The sequence below is a fragment of the Hippopotamus amphibius genome, chromosome 13, assembly GCF_030028045.1.
Source record: "Hippopotamus amphibius kiboko isolate mHipAmp2 chromosome 13, mHipAmp2.hap2, whole genome shotgun sequence".
In the NCBI taxonomy this organism is placed as follows: domain Eukaryota; kingdom Metazoa; phylum Chordata; class Mammalia; order Artiodactyla; family Hippopotamidae; genus Hippopotamus; species Hippopotamus amphibius.
The window spans coordinates 20302200-20319330 of record NC_080198.1 but is presented as its reverse complement, the minus strand read 5'-3'; the positions used below and the strand labels follow the sequence as shown (position 1 = coordinate 20319330).

Here is a 17131-nt window from a genome sequence, read left to right as displayed (position 1 = left end):
ACCCATGCCGTCCTTGATATGGGTTCCTGGGAACAATTCTAGGTCAGGCGAGAATTCACAAGACTCATGCTAAGCCCTCAAAAATTCTTTCGTTGTCAGGTATTTACATATTCATAGTAGCCCCTCCATAAATGGTGGCCCTAAGTCTTCCACTGTGCATATTGTCTCCAGTTCTAACAGCCACTGTAGTAGGTGTCGTCCTTGCTGCTTCCAAACTCCCTTCTCTTTACCACTTCAAGACACACTGGCCTTTTCCAACTGCTACACCTGCACTTCTTTGCCAAGAGCATTCCTGGACTCATAGTCTTACTTTGCCAAGCACAGGATACCAGGGAAGCACCTAGGAATAAATACTCCATCTTGCAGAAGGAGCCCTCAATTAATGACTCTCAGGAGCAGGAGTATAAACACCCCAGCTCCCTCACTCCTCAGATGGGATCATTCTGAGGCACATGCAGTATGCTGAGTCCCAAGTTTCTCCAGTGGGATGGAGCACTACTGGCCCACTGTGGAAGTTAAGCTGCTAACACACTTGTTTTTGGCGGTCTTCAATTCCTTATTTCATTTCCTAATTTCTCTACTGGTGTTTCCTGCACTTCCCAAATGAACTACTTGCAGTCTATCTTAGAATATGCTTCTGGATGAACCCAAATGAGACCACCAGCATGAGGAATAAGTTATGATTTCCATGGGGAGAACAGGCTGGCACAGGTTCAGGAGGTGGCCTGACCCAGGTGTGAATTCTGGCTTCATCCCTGAGCAGCTGAGTGATGCTGGGAAAATTCTTTGATTGTTTGGGGCCTCAATGTCCTCATCTGTAAAATGGGGCAACCTTGCAGGACCATAAAGTCTCAAATGAAACAATTCCTCTAATGCCTGCATCAGCCCTAATATATAGCATGTGCTCAACAAAAGTTAGCTTTCCTTCCTTCTTATCTCTTACTTCTTATAAGTGAGAAAATGGAGGCTCAGGAAGGTCTCCTGACCTGCACAAGGTGATCATGCAATTAGGGGACAGATCCTGGATTCAAATACATACCTTTACGGTTCCAGACCTACTTACAACTTTCCCACTAAGCCTCCCATATCAACTTCAGGGTCAAAGTTACTTCGTTTGATACATAAAATCATTCTAACCTTCAAATTCCCAGGTCTTCTTTTCACGTTGTGCTGTGCAGACAACACATCTGGATTCTGATTCACAGAGATTCCCACATCCTGGTGCATTCACACCCTCTGCTATTTATGTTCTCAGACCTGGGACATGACTCTCCCTCTCTCTCATTCAGCTGTGACACACTCTTCTAATCTGGGTGCAAAGATCTTCACAAGTTCATCTCTGATTTAAACACAATGTTACTAAAAATAGATGAACAACCTGGAGAAGAAAAATGAGAGAGAACCCAAGACAGAGCAAATGCATATGTAAGTGGTTTCCCCTTGAACACAGGTGAGCCGACCTTTCCAGGTTCCCTTTCACCCCTGAAAACAGCACCCAGAGCTTCAAATGTGGGAAGCACACCTGCTGAGCCCCTGCTTGATTGATGGAGTGGAGGCTGTGAAAAGGAGGAGGTACCGAATGTTTCCAAATTCATTCCCCTAACAGTGTTCTGTTACCCCACAGTAAGTCAAATTCAAACAGCAAGCAGAGGTACAGACAAAAAGGAAAACCAAAGTCACACTCTTAAACTCATTCCAATTTTTACAATTAGAAATCTAGACACAGCTATTTTATTTCAGCATCCATTTAAGTTTGGGGTCATTTAAAAAATAGAATTTTGTGTTTTGAAATATATATGTATTGGAGGGACATCATCTTTCAGAGGTTAGACTTTGAAAGGTCCTGTGCATCTAAAGTAGGGTGACCAACTCATCTCGGCTTGCCCAGGACTTTCCCAATTTTAAGACTAATAGGCCCTCATCCCAGGAAATTTCTCAGCCCTGAGCAAACCAGGGTGGTTGGTCACCCAAATAGGAAACAAATTTGACTCTCAAATTGCCTCTTTTAGAATACAAATCTCCTCAGACAGGTTAAAACAATTCACCAATCACAATCTAGAGATGTGGGTTGCTTCTCACAAAATACCCCATCAAAGAGTCCCATTTTAAGAATCCATTAAGGATGCTCTATTGCAGGCATCACAGATTCAGACACCCATAGAGGCAAGGCTGAAACTATGGGCAATCATTAGTCGAATCCATTTCACCTGCCTTCATTAATCAAGGTCGTTATAGTTGTTGCTACAAAAGACGTGCGTATCCTCCTTAGCAGCATGTAGCCTAAACAATGTTTGCTAGAGTTGTTCTCCAGGAATTTGGAGTCACCTGTGTCTAGTTCAAGCTGAACCTATTAGGACTGGATAGGACCAGCTACCCTCCAGCTGGGCATGGTCTAGTGTCGCTTTGGTGACCCTTTGATGTCAAAGGGCTCAACACTCCACCTTCATATCATACTAAATACCTCCAATTTTGAACGTGCAGAGGCCTATAGCTTAGTTACACCTGCACAGAAGGACAATTACCGCACCTTTTCCCAAGCACCTTTCCCCATGCTGCGCATGCCTCAGACTGCCCTGCCCTGCCCTACTGCTTTACTCTTTATCCCATAAATACCCCGAGCCCCTTGCCTTAGGGGAGACAGACCTAACGTTTGTTCTCCTGTCTCCCTGCTTGGCTGCCTTGTGAATAAACTCTCTTTGCTGCAAAACTCGACGCCTCAGAGTTTTGGCCTGCTGAGCGTCGGGCAAAACAAATTTCATTCAGCAACAAGACTTCATAAGTGAAGATCACTTGCATAATAGCTTTCTGTCTATACTTACACGAGGAAAGAAACTCCCCATCATCTAGAAACCCTCAGCCCATTCAGTCCTTTACCTTCCTTCTCTTGAAAGACATGGGATGGACAACGATTTCTCTACCTAAGAAAAACTGCCCAAGCATGATGAAAAACAAGGGCAATTCTCATTTGGCCTCAGGGGCAGGGACAATGGTTTTCTTAGTCTGATTTCCTCCAGAAGCTGATGCTGGACAAGGGGTCAAGTGTAGGTTGTTTATCTAAGAGGTCATCTCAGGAAACAGCAGTGGGAGAGTAGGGGAAATGAAACAAGAAAGGAAAGACCAACCCCGCCAAAAATGTGTCCTATTAGATATGGTATATATATTTACAATGGAATATTACTCAGCCATAAAAAGAAGGCAATAATGCCATTTGCAGCAACATGGATGGACCTAGAGATTCTCACACTAAGTGATGTCAGAGAAAGACAAATACCATACCACTTATATGTGGAATCTTAAAAAATGATGCAAATGAACTTATTTACAAAACGGAAATGAACTCACAGACATAGAAAACAAATGACTGCCAAAGGAGAAGGGCAGGGAGGGATACATTAGGAATTTGGGATTAACAGATATACACTGTTATATACAAAACAGATAAACAACAAGGACCCACTGTATAGCACAGGGGAGTATAGTTTCATATCTTATAGTAACCTATAATGGAAAAGAATCTGAAAAATAATATATATGTATAATTGAATAACTTTGCCGTACACGTGAAACACTGAAATCAACTATACTTCAATTTAAAAATTAATTAATTAATTTAAAGTGTCCTATTAAGTCAACTATCACCGGAGTTTAACTCCATGGGGAAACTCTAGGAAATGGTACAGAATATTCATCTTAGTTACCCTGCCAGATGGGCAAGGGAGCTGGAGTATCCAGACGCTAAACGCTTCACCACTGGAGGGATGGGTCTTAATTCCCCAGCACTTCTAAACCACCAACTCTACAGTCAGAGAAAGTCCTCAGACAAATGAATGCAGGCAGAGGGGGTGGGAAGTCCAGCTGGCTTGACTGAGAGGCCAGGGCCAGGGCCAGGGTACAGGCTGGGCACCGGCAGCCACTGCTACAGCAATCCGGAACAGAGCCCGTGGGCCACCACGACCCAGCACCCGTCCATGGTTGCCAGGCAGGAATGCAACCAGTGCTCTTTGAGCTTCTGAGTTTTTAACAGAAACCAGGAATCCTGAATTCTGGTGGAATCTCCTGATTCATAGTTGCTGATGATGCGTTCAACATGTTTAGAAAAACACGCCAGGAGCTAAATCGAACTCTCTGTAGGCAGAATTCAACCTGTGAGCCACCAGCCTATATCCGCTAATCGGGGTGAACCCCATTATTTTACAGATGCAGAAACCAAGGCCCTAAAGGGAAGTGACTAGTAAGTCAAAGACTGTCTGTGGTCTGGAGCCCACTTCCCATAACTCCCAGGCCACAGCCTTTCTAACCCACTGTGGCCCCTTCACTACCTAAGTCCGCCCCTCCCACCACACATCCATCCATCCGGCGGGAGCGATCGCTGCCCTCCACGTCACTCAGAGCAAAGGAAGTCTTCGTTCTTTCCATCAATGCATTATGATATTTTATCTCACTAGAAATTGGGTTCGATACAATTCTTAACTTCACGAAAAGTTACTTAGTGCTTTCTTTGTCCCGAGCATCGTTTTCAGTACTTTACAAACAATTCTCAAAGTAACCCTGAGAGGGAAGGACTATTATTTGCCCAATCTTAAAGACAGAAAATCGAGGCACAGAGAGGTTAAAATATTTGGCTAAGTTACAGTAGTTAGTGGTAAAGTTAGAAGACAAATCCAGGCGTTGTCTACAGAGTCCCTGGGTAAAGTCTGTACTCTGCACGGCCTCTGAACTCTCTACCTAGTTTGGCTTTCAAAATACTCTGAGTGGTTCTTTTATCCATTATAACAGGAGTTGGCAAACGACAAGCCTAAGGACCAACTCCCGCTACTGCTTATTTTTGTAAATAAAGTTTTATTGGAATACAGTTTCATGCATTAGTTTATGTCTTATCTGTGGCTATTCTTGCCCTGCAAAGACAGATTTGGGCGGCTGCAACCCAGACCATATGGCCTGCAAAGCCTAATATATTTAGTACCTGGCCCTTCACAGAAAACATTTGCTGACCCCTGAGTTACAGGCTTGCCAGGCATTCCTCTGATTGCAGGTTTCTTGATTATGTCACCGAACCATAATGCAGTAGATCCTATAATCAATCCACCCAAAGCCTTCACATAGTGACGAATTCACAGGTTTGCCTTCCTGAAACTGCAACTGTGCAGACGGTGCCTGGGAACCTAGGAATCAGCAAAAATATTCTCAGAATAACCCCACTTAAGGAAAAAGGTATCAATAAATGCCCTGTAAAAGAGGCACAGACCTCATCATGGGCTCTTACCTGGGTGAAGGTTTTAAAAAGAGGAGGACAGACAGAAATATGCAGAGAGGAGAAACAGCAAGAAGCAATTCTTATATTACCTATCAACAGGCACCTTGCGCTTAGAGATCCAGGTATAAAGTCCCACTCCACTGCTCACTACCAGTTTCTTTTTCTTTTCTCCTTTCTTTGTTTTTTTTGGTTGTGTTGGGTCTTTGCTGCTGCGAGTGGGCTTTCTCTAGTTGTGGTGAGCGGGGGCTACTCTTTGTTGCAGTGCACGGGCTTCTCATTGCAGTGGCTTCTCTTGTTGAAGCGCACGGACTCTAGGGCACATGGGCTTCAGTAGTTGCAGCACACAAGCTCAGTAATTGTGGCTCGAGAGCTCTAGAGCGCAGGCTCAGAACCCGTGTCCCCTGCATTGGCAGGCGGATTCTTAACCACTGTGCTACCAGGGAAGTCCACTACTAATTACTTCAGTTTTCTCACCCATAAAATATAAGGAATAATCTCATTTCTTAGGGGTGGGGGTGGTAGGCAGATTAGCCAAGATTATAATGTATGCAACATTCTTCGCACCCTGCCTGGGATTTGCTAACTACTCAGATGAGCCCTATTTTTAGGAATAATGCTACCTACAAAAGAATAAAAATATGTGATTATTTACACAGAGGCACTCATCCGCCACACAAATCAGCTGTCAAAGAGTAACAGGATGATGGCACGGAAGGTAAAGTGATGTTTATCATGAAGAGCCCAGGTCAAGGAAATCTCTAACCACATTTATAAACGCCATGTAAAAAGGTAAAGAAACATGTCATGTTTCCATCAGAAACAGTTCAAGCAAAGAAATAATGTAGGTGGGCAGAGGTAAGCTTTAATCACCTGGAAAAATCACTTTAGTGAAACAAATTTCTTATTCTTTGACAATGCTTTATAAATGAAATGGGGGAGGGGTAGTTTGCAGTGTATACTCTGAAAGAAGGCAAAGTACATTTCCCCCTCTTATTACAGAGTGAAAGAATCTATCCAATAGTATGAATACTTGCTGGTAAACTGTCAATTTTTAAATACACTTTATCTTTATCATTTTCACTACTTTTCTCTGACATCTAAAAAGGACCAATGATAGTTTTCCAGTATGCTTTGCCAAGTGTAATTAAGCTCAGTGCTAGAAACTACATCAAGAAACACTCATGGCTTGAACTGTTTAAAGCAGTTGAATCATTGCAAAAATACTTTCTTACTCTTAATTTGCTTGAATCAAACTTTTGACCTCTAGTAAACTGGACAGCCCATTCTTTTAGGCAGTGAAACTACAGCTAGATTAGGCACAGGGAGGTATATAAAACAGCACGCTCCTTTTTTTCTCTTCAAAATACAAATTGAATTAATTTAACACAGTTGGAGCAAATTACCATGATATGTCCTCAGTTTGAGTCTTACGGCCCCACTGGGACTGGGCTCTCTGGTCCCAGTCTAAGGGCACATGGTTTTCATTACTTAATCAGGGTCCTGCATTTCAACTTGCACATTTAAATGGATGCAATCAGTTCATTTGTAATGGCCTCAAATACCCTTAACTTTCCTGATTTATCAAAGAAGTCACACTGTCGTAATGTTTCAAGATTTGTTTAAATACTGAAAAGTTACTTGATACAAGTTACACTGAGGATCATTTTTACTGCACAGCAAATAATTTTACTGAAAAGTTCCACCAACACACTACCAATAAAGCTCTTTTAAATGCATTTATTTATCTGAGATTTTTAAAAACGTATAGTTAATTTAAATATTATCTCAGTTTCAGGTGTACAACATAGTGATTCAATATTTTTATAGATTATATTCAAAGTTATTATAAAATATTGGCTGGGGAATTCCCTGGCAGTCCAGTGGTTAGGACTCCCCACGTTCATTGCTGAAGGCCCAGGTTCAATCCCTGGTCAGGGAATTAAGAACCTGCAAGCCGTGTGGCACCACCAAAAATAGAAATAAAAAATAAAAACACAGTCTAAAAATGTACTGGCTACCTTCCCCACCCCTCTGCACACTGGTAACCCCTAGTGTGTTCTCTGAGCCTCTTTTTTGGAAAGTTACAGTGAGAATAGCGCAACGGCTATGGATAAAGTGCAAATCTTTAATAAGATTTGAAGGTCTGCATGCCCTTCTGGTGGTTCATACTGTAAATAGCATCCCCCACTCCACAAATCCAGAGAGGTAATTAACATGGCTCAGGTCAGTCTGCTGCTGGTTGTGATCAGAACTCAGCCTTGTCTGACGCTCCACCCAGGGTCACCACACCCCTTTGTCCCCAGCTCCTCCTTCATCTGGCAGAGCCCTGCCAGAGTATTACACTTGGATGAACCAGGGCCAGAGCTGGCTCTGTGATTCGTGCCTCCCATTAAGGTCACATATGGTCCCCCTGCTCTTTTGCGAGGACTGAATTGATGGGATGGGCTCAGTCAGGTGCAACAAGGGAAGTCAGAAAACAATCCTCAGGCTTCATCCATCGTTGGGTTCCCTACGGACGCTGTCGGGTGTTATAAGCACCAGCTGCAAGATGGATGCTGGTATTCCAGAAAGACCTTTTGAATCAGGAGGGGCCGTGAAGGGCCCCATGCTGTGGCAGAGGCATAATTATTTCCAATAACTGTCTCTCTAGGCTACTCGGTGATTTCCAAAGGAAAGCGCCTTCTCATTGCAACAAAACATTCAGTGTTTATTTGCAGGAGTGGGGGATGGGACGGGGGGGGCAGTTTTGAACTTCTTTCTCATAGACGGTCACAATGCTGAACACTCCAGTCTGGTCGTAGTTTATTCAGCAAGGCAGAAAGGAATATTATCATCTTTGGCTGAGGGTTCAGGATCTGTTTTACGGGGCAATATTCTCCCCTGAAACAAAATGAGCCATTAGAATCTCTGGTGAGGCATGCTCTCTGGAGAGAGAGCTGAGTGTGATGTCCAAGAGCACAGACTCGGTTGACTTTGAATTCCACGTCTGTCACTAACCAGCTCTGTGGTTCAGAACAGTGATGCAGCCTCTCCAAGCCTCTGTTTTCACTGCCGTGAAGTGTGAGCTATTGTGGTTCATGGTGGAGATGGAATGAAATATATACTGCCTGGAAAGCGTTTGGCAAGTGGCTGGCACTTATAGGGACTCAGCAAATGGGGTCTATTACGACCGGGCAATGGGGCTTGTTCTTTGAAGAGGGAGGTTATCCGAAGTGAATGTTTCAGTGTGTTGATCAGATTGTTCCTGAAATCTCCACTTTGCAGGTGCAGGCATTTTTTTGGAGTCTTCCCTGTGCCTTGTACCCTTCCTCCTGCTCATCAAGCCTGTCTGGGAACTCTCCACTTGCTGCTACAAATCTTTCAGGCCAAAGTGAAACCCCACCCCCTCCTGCTACCCTGCTGGGGCAGCTCTGAGGCAGATCACTGTCCCTGTACCTCTCCTTTGGTGTCTTCTATGGACAGGGGAGTTTACACTTTCTCTTGATGGGGGAGTTTACCACCCACGTTCATTCACATCTCTCTCCAACCAGCTTAAGCTTCTGGAAACGGGATTCCCTTACATTTCTTCTTCTTTTTTTTTTTTGAAGTATAGTTGATATACAAGTTACAGGCATACTATATAGTGATCCACAATTTTTAAAAGTTATGCTCCATTTATAGTTATTATAAAATACTGGCTATGTTCCCTGTGTTTTACAACATATCCTTGTATCTTATTTATTTGACACCTAATAATTTGTACCTCTTAATCCTCTACCCCTATTTTGCCCCTTCCTCCTTCACTCTCCTCACTGGTAACCGCTAATGTGTTACTCTATATTTGTGAGTCTGTTTCTTTTTTGTTATATTCACCAGTTTGCCTTCTTTTTTAAGATTCTACATATGTTATACAATATGTCTTTCTCTCTCTATCTTATTTCAATTAGCATAATACCCTCCAAGTCCATCCATGTTGTTGGAAATGGCAAAATTTCACTTTTTATGACTAAGCAGTAGTCCATTGTGTGTGTGTGCGTGTGTGTGTGTATGTGTATCTCATCTTTATCCATTCATCTGTTGATGGACATTTAGGACGATTCCATATCTTGGCAATTGTAAATAATGCTGCTATGAACATTGGGGTGCAAGTATCCTTTCAAATTAGTGTTTTTGTTTTTTTCAGATACATACCCGGGAGTGGAATTGCTGGATCTTTTGGTGGTTTTATTTTCAGTGTTTTGAGAAATCTCCATAATGTTTTCCACAGGAGCTGCACCAATTTACATTCCCACCAACAGTGTAGGAGGTTTCCCTTTTCTACACACCCTCTCTGGCATTTCTGCTTTTTAGACTTGAGAGCCAGCGTTTATAACCACAACCTACCCTTTTCTCCATATGCTTGCCAACATTTGTCATTTGAAGAGTTTTTGATGACAGCCACTCTGACAGGTGTGAGATGATATCTCATTGTATTTCACATTTCTTTGAATCCTCCAAGGCATCCAGCACATGTCCAATAATCTCCTAGATTCTTCGATCCCTTCCTAGGCAAAGTGTGGTCCATAGAGCAGCGCCATCGGCATCATCTGAGAGCATGTTAGAAACGCAGACTCTCAGGCTCCGCCCCAAATCTACTAAATCAGAATCTGATTCCCAGCTGATTCCTGTGCACAGAGCTGCAAAAAACGCTGCTCTGGTCCCGTATTTCCCGAACTTCGGTCATTCACATCTTACCCTTAGTAGCTTTCACCATTATATTTTTCAGTGATTTTACATTGACGCTGTGTCTTGCTAGCCTCACCCTAAGCAATAATATTGTCTGTTAATGGTTTATTTGGCAAGGCAGAAAGAAATCTATTATTTAATAAAATCTGAAGGTCTGAGTGAAAAAAAATTGGGAGGGGTGCACATTAAAATAAATAATCACTAAAGTAAAATTATTCTCCATCTATCATCTAAAATTAACTCATATTCACCAGGGGTTCACCTACCCCAGTAACACAGCACTAGACTTTTTGTAGCTGGATTAGAAGACATCTCCCCAACACCAGATCTAACGTTCCTGGTCCATGCCTGCTTCCACCCAGCACCGTCGCCCTGTGAGATGGGTGCATGTGTCCTCAAAATATAGATGGTTCTGGGAGGCAGAAAAACCTCAGTTCTGACCCTACACCATGCCTAAAGAACTTGCCAAGTCACATCCCATCTTTGGGGCTCATTTTTGAAGGTTAGTTGACCTCAAAGCTCCCTTCCAAGTCTAACAATATAACATAATAAATGAGAGCAGAGGCTCTGGAGTCAAAATGACTTGGGGTTGCAATTAAGCCTCTGTTACTTCCTAATTTCATTATCTCAGTTTTCCTTATCTGTAAAATGGGAGTGATAACAACAAAAATGACCATACTACCCAGATCACAGGATTTGTAAGAATAAAGGAAACAATAGCTGAAAAATGCTTAGACTGAAATGTGGTACATAGTGTTCAATAAATGCTATTACTACTTCTTCCTAGCCTCCACAAAGCTAGGAAAAAGTTAACATTTATGGAATATGGAATATGTAGCAGGCACTATGTGAAATACTTAATTTTATTTTATCCTCATAACCACCCACTGAGGTAGGAACTCTTATTCTCCCCATTTTAGAGATGAGGAAACAGCACAGAAAAGGTTAAGTCACTTACACATTTAGTAAGCGGTGCACTTGGATTTGATGGCAGGTCATCTGACTTGAGAGCCAGCGTTTATAACCACAGCCTACCCTGCTTTTCTGTAAAAGACTGGTCAACACACAGACTCTGCCAATTTGACAAATGTTACATAACCTTGGCAGAGTAATTCCCAGCACAGGTGAGCGGCTCTTGTTATCATTAGTTCTACTATTATTTACTGAGTCTTTATATCTGAACAAGTTGCTAGCCGGCATCAGGAGTTTCACCCTCCAATTATGTGAAGAACTTTATTTTTTTTAATCTTAAAAAAATTTTTAAGTATAACATACATAAAAAGGTGAACAAAATATAAGTGTACAGCTCCATAATTATCTCCAAGTGAAAAGCCATTGTATCCATCACCGTGCTGCCCCAGAAACTCCTAAACACTTTCCCTCCCTCCTCCTCAAATGTAACCACTGTCCAGGGGTTTCTCAACCTCAGTACTATGTACATTTGGAGCTGGGTAATTCTTTGTTGCAGGGGTTGTCCTGTGCATGGTAAGATGTTTACCAGCATCCCTGGTCTCTACCCACTAGATTCCATTAGCACCCTCCCCCAACTGGCAACAGCTAACAATTTCTCTAGACATTGAAAAATGGTCCCAGAGGGGCAAAATCACCCCTGGTTGAGACCCACCGCACTATGGTGACCTTATGGCATTCACTTTTTTGTTTTCCTTTATAATATTTCTGCCACATAAGCACACATCCTTAAATATCATTTAATCTTGCCTGATGAGAGAAGTTCTTTATAATTTAATCTATTAAAAAGACCCCTAATCATGGCCCTCTAAAATAGCCTTTATAGGTGAAGTGACCATGTAATTTATCGTTCAAACTGGAGGCACAGACATTAACCAGGATTGACCCGGGCAAGCCAGCATGATCACCCGACTTCCAGGGATCCTCTGCTGGGAGTAAACGTTATCCTCACAGCCACATACAATTAGGGTCCCCTTCCCACTGGATAATTGTACATAGTGACAAAGGACAATTAAAAGCAGCACACCCCCAGGGGCGAAGCAACATAGACCCAGATAAATGCCTCCAAGCTGAAGAGCTGCAGAGCTGAGAACTCATTGGCCTTGGGCCTTAAGGAGGTATACTCTTCAAATAATTCGTGTGAAGACACTACTTAAGTAACTACTTTCACCACATTTGCACTACACATTGATTAAAATAATTGCCTTCTAAGATTTGCACATAGATGCAAAAAAGAGACGAAGGGTCTATAGTGAGTTTTAAATCAATATATCTGCCTTTTTCCCTCCGTGTCACTGGGAAGTGCAGAAACCACCAATTTGACCTGCTCTGCATTTTGATCTCCAAGTCCTAATATTGACCATGGTAAAAGTGACAGCTAACCCTTTCCTTACACACATGAGAAAGCATATTGATAACCTATGTGCCTGAATATGATTCAGTTCGTCCTCCATCATTTTGGGCATCCAAGAGAACAGAAATCAGCCTACAGTGAGTTAGGCACTTGAAAATTGTGGTGAACACTTATTCGACTTGCTGGCATCCATCTGCCTCTTTTCCAGCAGCTGTATTCATCCGGAGGTCGAGGCCTCCAGCGTCCATGGTCCATATGGCCTGAGCAGGACTGCACCACTAGGGCAAAGGGAATTCCTCCAACCAAGTCAATTGGGCTGATCAGAACTGGTGTTGAGACTTTTTGCTCAACAACTGGAGAAGAAGGGTTTATGCTGTTTTTGTTGGATTCGAACCTGGAATTGTGTAAACTGGCAACTACTACAGTCTTGCCACCCAGCAACGAACCAAAAGGAAGGAAGGGAAAGGCAGAGCTGGAGATGAAAAGAATCAGATCCTAAAGTCTTGTTCAGCCCTGAGCAAGATGTTCTTGAAGTCAGTCCTACCTATGTACCTTTTAGAAAATTTAACCTGTATATATGGGAGATATCTATATCTATATATCTATAATTCCATTTAAATTGGGTGTTTGCCACTTATACAAACACACCCTGTGGCAGTCACTTTTGAACTTTTTGACAGCAACCCACAGTATGAATTACATTTTATCTTGCAACCCAGAGCATGCACACAGACTCAGATATAGGACTGACCCAAAGTATCATGAAACTACAGAACCTTTACTAATATATGATGATGCTGATATTTTCTGTCCTATAATACTTGAAAAAAAATACTGGTGCGACCCACTAAATTGATTTCATGACCTTCACTTTGAAAAACACTGCTTTATGAGATTAGCTTAAAAACGGATTTCACCAGCAAGAATGAGATTTTTAAAAATGACACGATAATTTTAATGTTATTGAAGGAAATAGGGGGTTTGGCCCCTAAATCAAGCATCTAGCAATAGAAAACTGCTATTTTACCATTTCTCTCTGACCACACAGGTCACACATTTACCAGAAGAGGAGAAAAAAAATCTTAATGACCTAGAAATAAATGAATTACCAAAAAAAAAAAAAAAAAGATACGTTGTCTTCTAAAACAAAACAAAAACCACGTCTAACGAGAGAGAAGAGATATCTAAGTAAGGAAACAGACACCCAAGTCCTGCTGATGAGCTGAGTTACATGATTTATTTATCTATAGGTTGAAGCTAATAATTTCAGGGAACCTCAGCCCTTGCTGAGTATGTAAAAATAGTGCCTTCATGATAAAATCAGATCTCTGGGGCAGATTTAGAGGGAGGGAGGGAGGGAGAGAGAAGGAGTAAGTAGGGGAGGGAGGAAAAGAGGGGGAGAGACAGAGAGAAATTCCCTTGCAGAATAATAAGGCTGATGCCTTCACTTATGTGTGTAATGTGTGTAACATAACTATGAAGAGTTCCTGTTTCAGACAATTACTGCAGGCTGGACAAGACAGGGTATTTTTAACTGTTTTCCATGTACCTTATTTGTATTGTCAGTTAGCCAAAACTTCCTTTTTGTCTGCTCAAAAGCACTGCAGAGTCTTGATTAAATCTGTGGAATCAAATGGAGAGCTCAGATTCTCAGGCTTGCTGGAAATAGAGGCCAGTCAAGTAAACAGTCCTGAGAAAACTCTGCATTTCCACTCTGGAGTGCTGTGAAGTTAACTCCTCCCACACTTATCTGGCTTGTCAGCCTCCAGTGCAATTTGTCTGTTTGAGAAGCCCACTAACTTTCTTGCCACTTAAATGGAAATTCAAAACCATTATTCATTTCAAAACCAAGTGAAGTTTAAGACAATCACTTGCACGCCCAAGAGAAGTGACTTCTGAGAACTTTCCCAGTGATCGTGAAAATCAGACCTCACTATGATGGTACTTTAGGTAGATTTCTTCATTTTCTGTCATCACAGTGTTCATATGCATTCCACCTGCATTACTAAACTGAAGCAAATGAAGTGTTAATTAATACCTGCAGATGTCATGAGGAAATGATAAACCTCTTCTCTTCAAGAAGTTCTCTGAATTGCGTGAATTCTTCTGGCCCTCTTTCAGGTAATAAGCTCTGTTCAAAAGGTACAGGTGAGTGTGTGTGTGTGTGTGTGCGCGCACACACACTTACATTTACTCTTTATTTCAAATTTTTCAGATATTCAGAAAAGAAGGAAGAATCATAGAATCATCAATATACCCATCACCTGGTTTACGATATTTAGAGACCAAAATATATCCTGAGTGCTTACCTTGGTTCAGACACGCTTTTAAACATCATCTGTTTTACTCTTATGAAAAACATCGGAGGTAGTTATTGTTATTATGACTGTAATTGTTTCTGCTTCATCATGTATCCACGCCAGTACAGTACAGCCTTTTTAGAGGCGCTGTTAGGGTTAAGAGCCTGTCATCTGGAAACAGACCTCATGTAAACCAAAAATCATCAGTGTAACTTAGGGCAGGTTACTTAACCTCCCTCTAGGGCTCAGTTTACCACTCCATGGGCTATTTATGATGCCCCCAAACTGCCTTTTGAGGTGCCTGTCACATAATAAGCTCTCAACCACCATTCGTAACAGTATGTGTATGAGAGATCAAAGAGCAGCCTGGTGAGGTTAAGTAAGGCGAAGCTTCTTCTCTTCCTCTGCAGACGTTTGATATGGAAGCTCCACAAACCCATTCTCTCTAGGACAGGAAACGGCACGCCGGGGATTGCGCTAAAATCTTGTACCCAACCTCCAAATGAGTTGACAAGTTTCTGGGGCAACCGCTAGCTAATCCTGAAGGATCAACCACCTTTCGGGGAAAGCCTGCGGCTGTCAGCACTCCGGGGTCTTTTTCCCCCCCAAGGGGCCACCTTCCGGACGCAGCCGTCTGGGTACCAGCAAACAGACCAAGTCGGTTCGCAAAGTTCAGAGGAGTTGGCTCTGGTATGTTTACAAGTCCTAGCAGATCGCAGGAATGTTCAGGATAATTATTACCCCACCCAGGAGCGCCCAACCCTCTCACATCTGGAAGGAAGCGGCCACACAAAGGAGAACAAGAGAGACCTCCTCCTGCGGCGGCTTTCCCAGACCCAGGGAAGGTTTAATACGAGCTCTCACCCCTTTTGTGAACAAGACCAGGCACTGCTCAGTAGTATCGTTCGGGGCACAGGTCATTCAATTCAAAGGAAGAGTTTATCTCCTAGTCCCAATCGAATGGCATTTCCCAAAATATCATCTTTGTTTTTCCCTTCCCAGATGAAAGTAAAAAGTGAAATGCTCCAGAAAACAGAGAGCGATCCACCCGCATACAGCCACCTCAACATAGGAGCGGCTAGGATCAGACACACCTATCTGCAAAGGGCAGCCAGCCCAAACCCTTAGTATCCAGTGCAAGGGATTTCCCCCCTCCACTCCCCTCGCCGCCTTTTGAAACTATCTCTGGGCAGCCGGATCTGGGATTCATCAGCATTTCTCCCCACCTCCCACGAACGCGCGGAAACCAAAGCACACAGTCCCTGGCGGCGTGTCTGCAAACCCCACCAGCGCCAACGCCCTGTAACCGCCAAACTTCCTGTCTCCACACCACCAAAGCGACCAAAGCGCCGCGCCAAGTGCCCCAGGGACTCCGGCGGAGGGTGCAGGCAGCCGGGGAGCGGCGGGGCGGGGTTTCCTGCCCGCAGGAGCGCCCGGGACCTGCACCCGCACTGGGGGTCTCCAAATGCGCGCGCTGCGCCCGGGACGCACGGGAAGCTCCGCTGTCGCACTGTTGCCCCCGGCTGCGCGCTCGGGGCACCCGGGGCAGTCGTCCACCTACCTGCTCTGCCGCTTCCAGCCTCGGGTGCTCGGCTGGCTGTCGAGCGCTACTTTATTGTCTCGGCTGCTAACCGCCCGGGACCTGGGCACCCAGCTCTGCGCCAGCCCCGCAACTCCGCTCTGCGCAGCGCCTTGCCCGGCGGCTGCCTTCCTCCTTCTCCTCCTCCTCTCTGCCCAAGCTCCTGCTCAGCACGTGAGCCGCGCAGCCCGACTCCCGGGCTCGCAGGGCAGCCAGCTCCCGCCGCATCCCCCGGCCCGGGGCCGCTCGTCGCCCCCGCCGCCGCTCGCCGCGCGTCCTCGCTTTGATCCACACTTAAAGCTGCGCCCCGGGCCGCCTTCCTCGCGTCCTGCAGTCCTTCCGTCCTGCCTGCCTCCTCTCGCTGTCAGCCCCGGCTCTGGGCTCCTCTCTCCCCAGCTGCCGCCGCCCGCCGCCTCTCCGGGGGCTGGGGAGGCAGCCGCCAATGAGACTCGGCTGATGCGCTGTTCCGGCCCAGTCATTGTATCGGGTGGGGAGGAAGGGGAGGGGGAGAGGGAGGAAGGGAGGGGGCGCCCTCGGCCCCCGCCGCGCGGCTGCGGGCTGGGCTCGCCTTCCTGACAGAGAAAAGACACTGGTGCCAAGGGGCGCGGAGCGGCTGGCGCTGCTGGGGTCGGGGAAAGGGAGGGGGTCACCAGCCCGCGCTTATCATCCCTCCCTCCGACTCAAAAGCGCTGGGAGGGACTTGATTCCGCCTCCCAGGCTTCAAGCATCCCAAGACTCGGCTGCCCTTAGAATAAAGGGAACGAGACACCGGCGGCTGCGGGAGACACAGAATCTAGCCAAGGATGGGACTGGATTTGGCTAATGACTTAATTTGAGATTCCCACAAACTGGTGTTTCTGCTCTTGAAAGAAAGAAATAAGAAGGAAGGAAAGAAGGGAGGGAGGGAGAAAGGAGAGAGAGTATAGAGAAAGAGAAAAGAGAGACAGAGAGACAAAGACAGAGAAAAAAAC

The 17131-nt window shown here is 44.5% G+C and overlaps 1 protein-coding gene across 1 annotated transcript in view; it reads right to left on the bottom strand.

Moving 5' to 3' along the window:
• FRMD4B (FERM domain containing 4B) overlaps nt 1–16552 on the bottom strand; it is a 325403-nt gene extending 308851 nt beyond the window's left edge. The window contains exon 1 of the mRNA XM_057705042.1: nt 16143–16552. The gene's annotated coding sequence lies outside the window, so the exon portion shown is untranslated. The remainder of the gene's footprint in view (nt 1–16142) is intronic.
• Between the last annotated feature and the right edge of the window lie 579 nt (nt 16553–17131).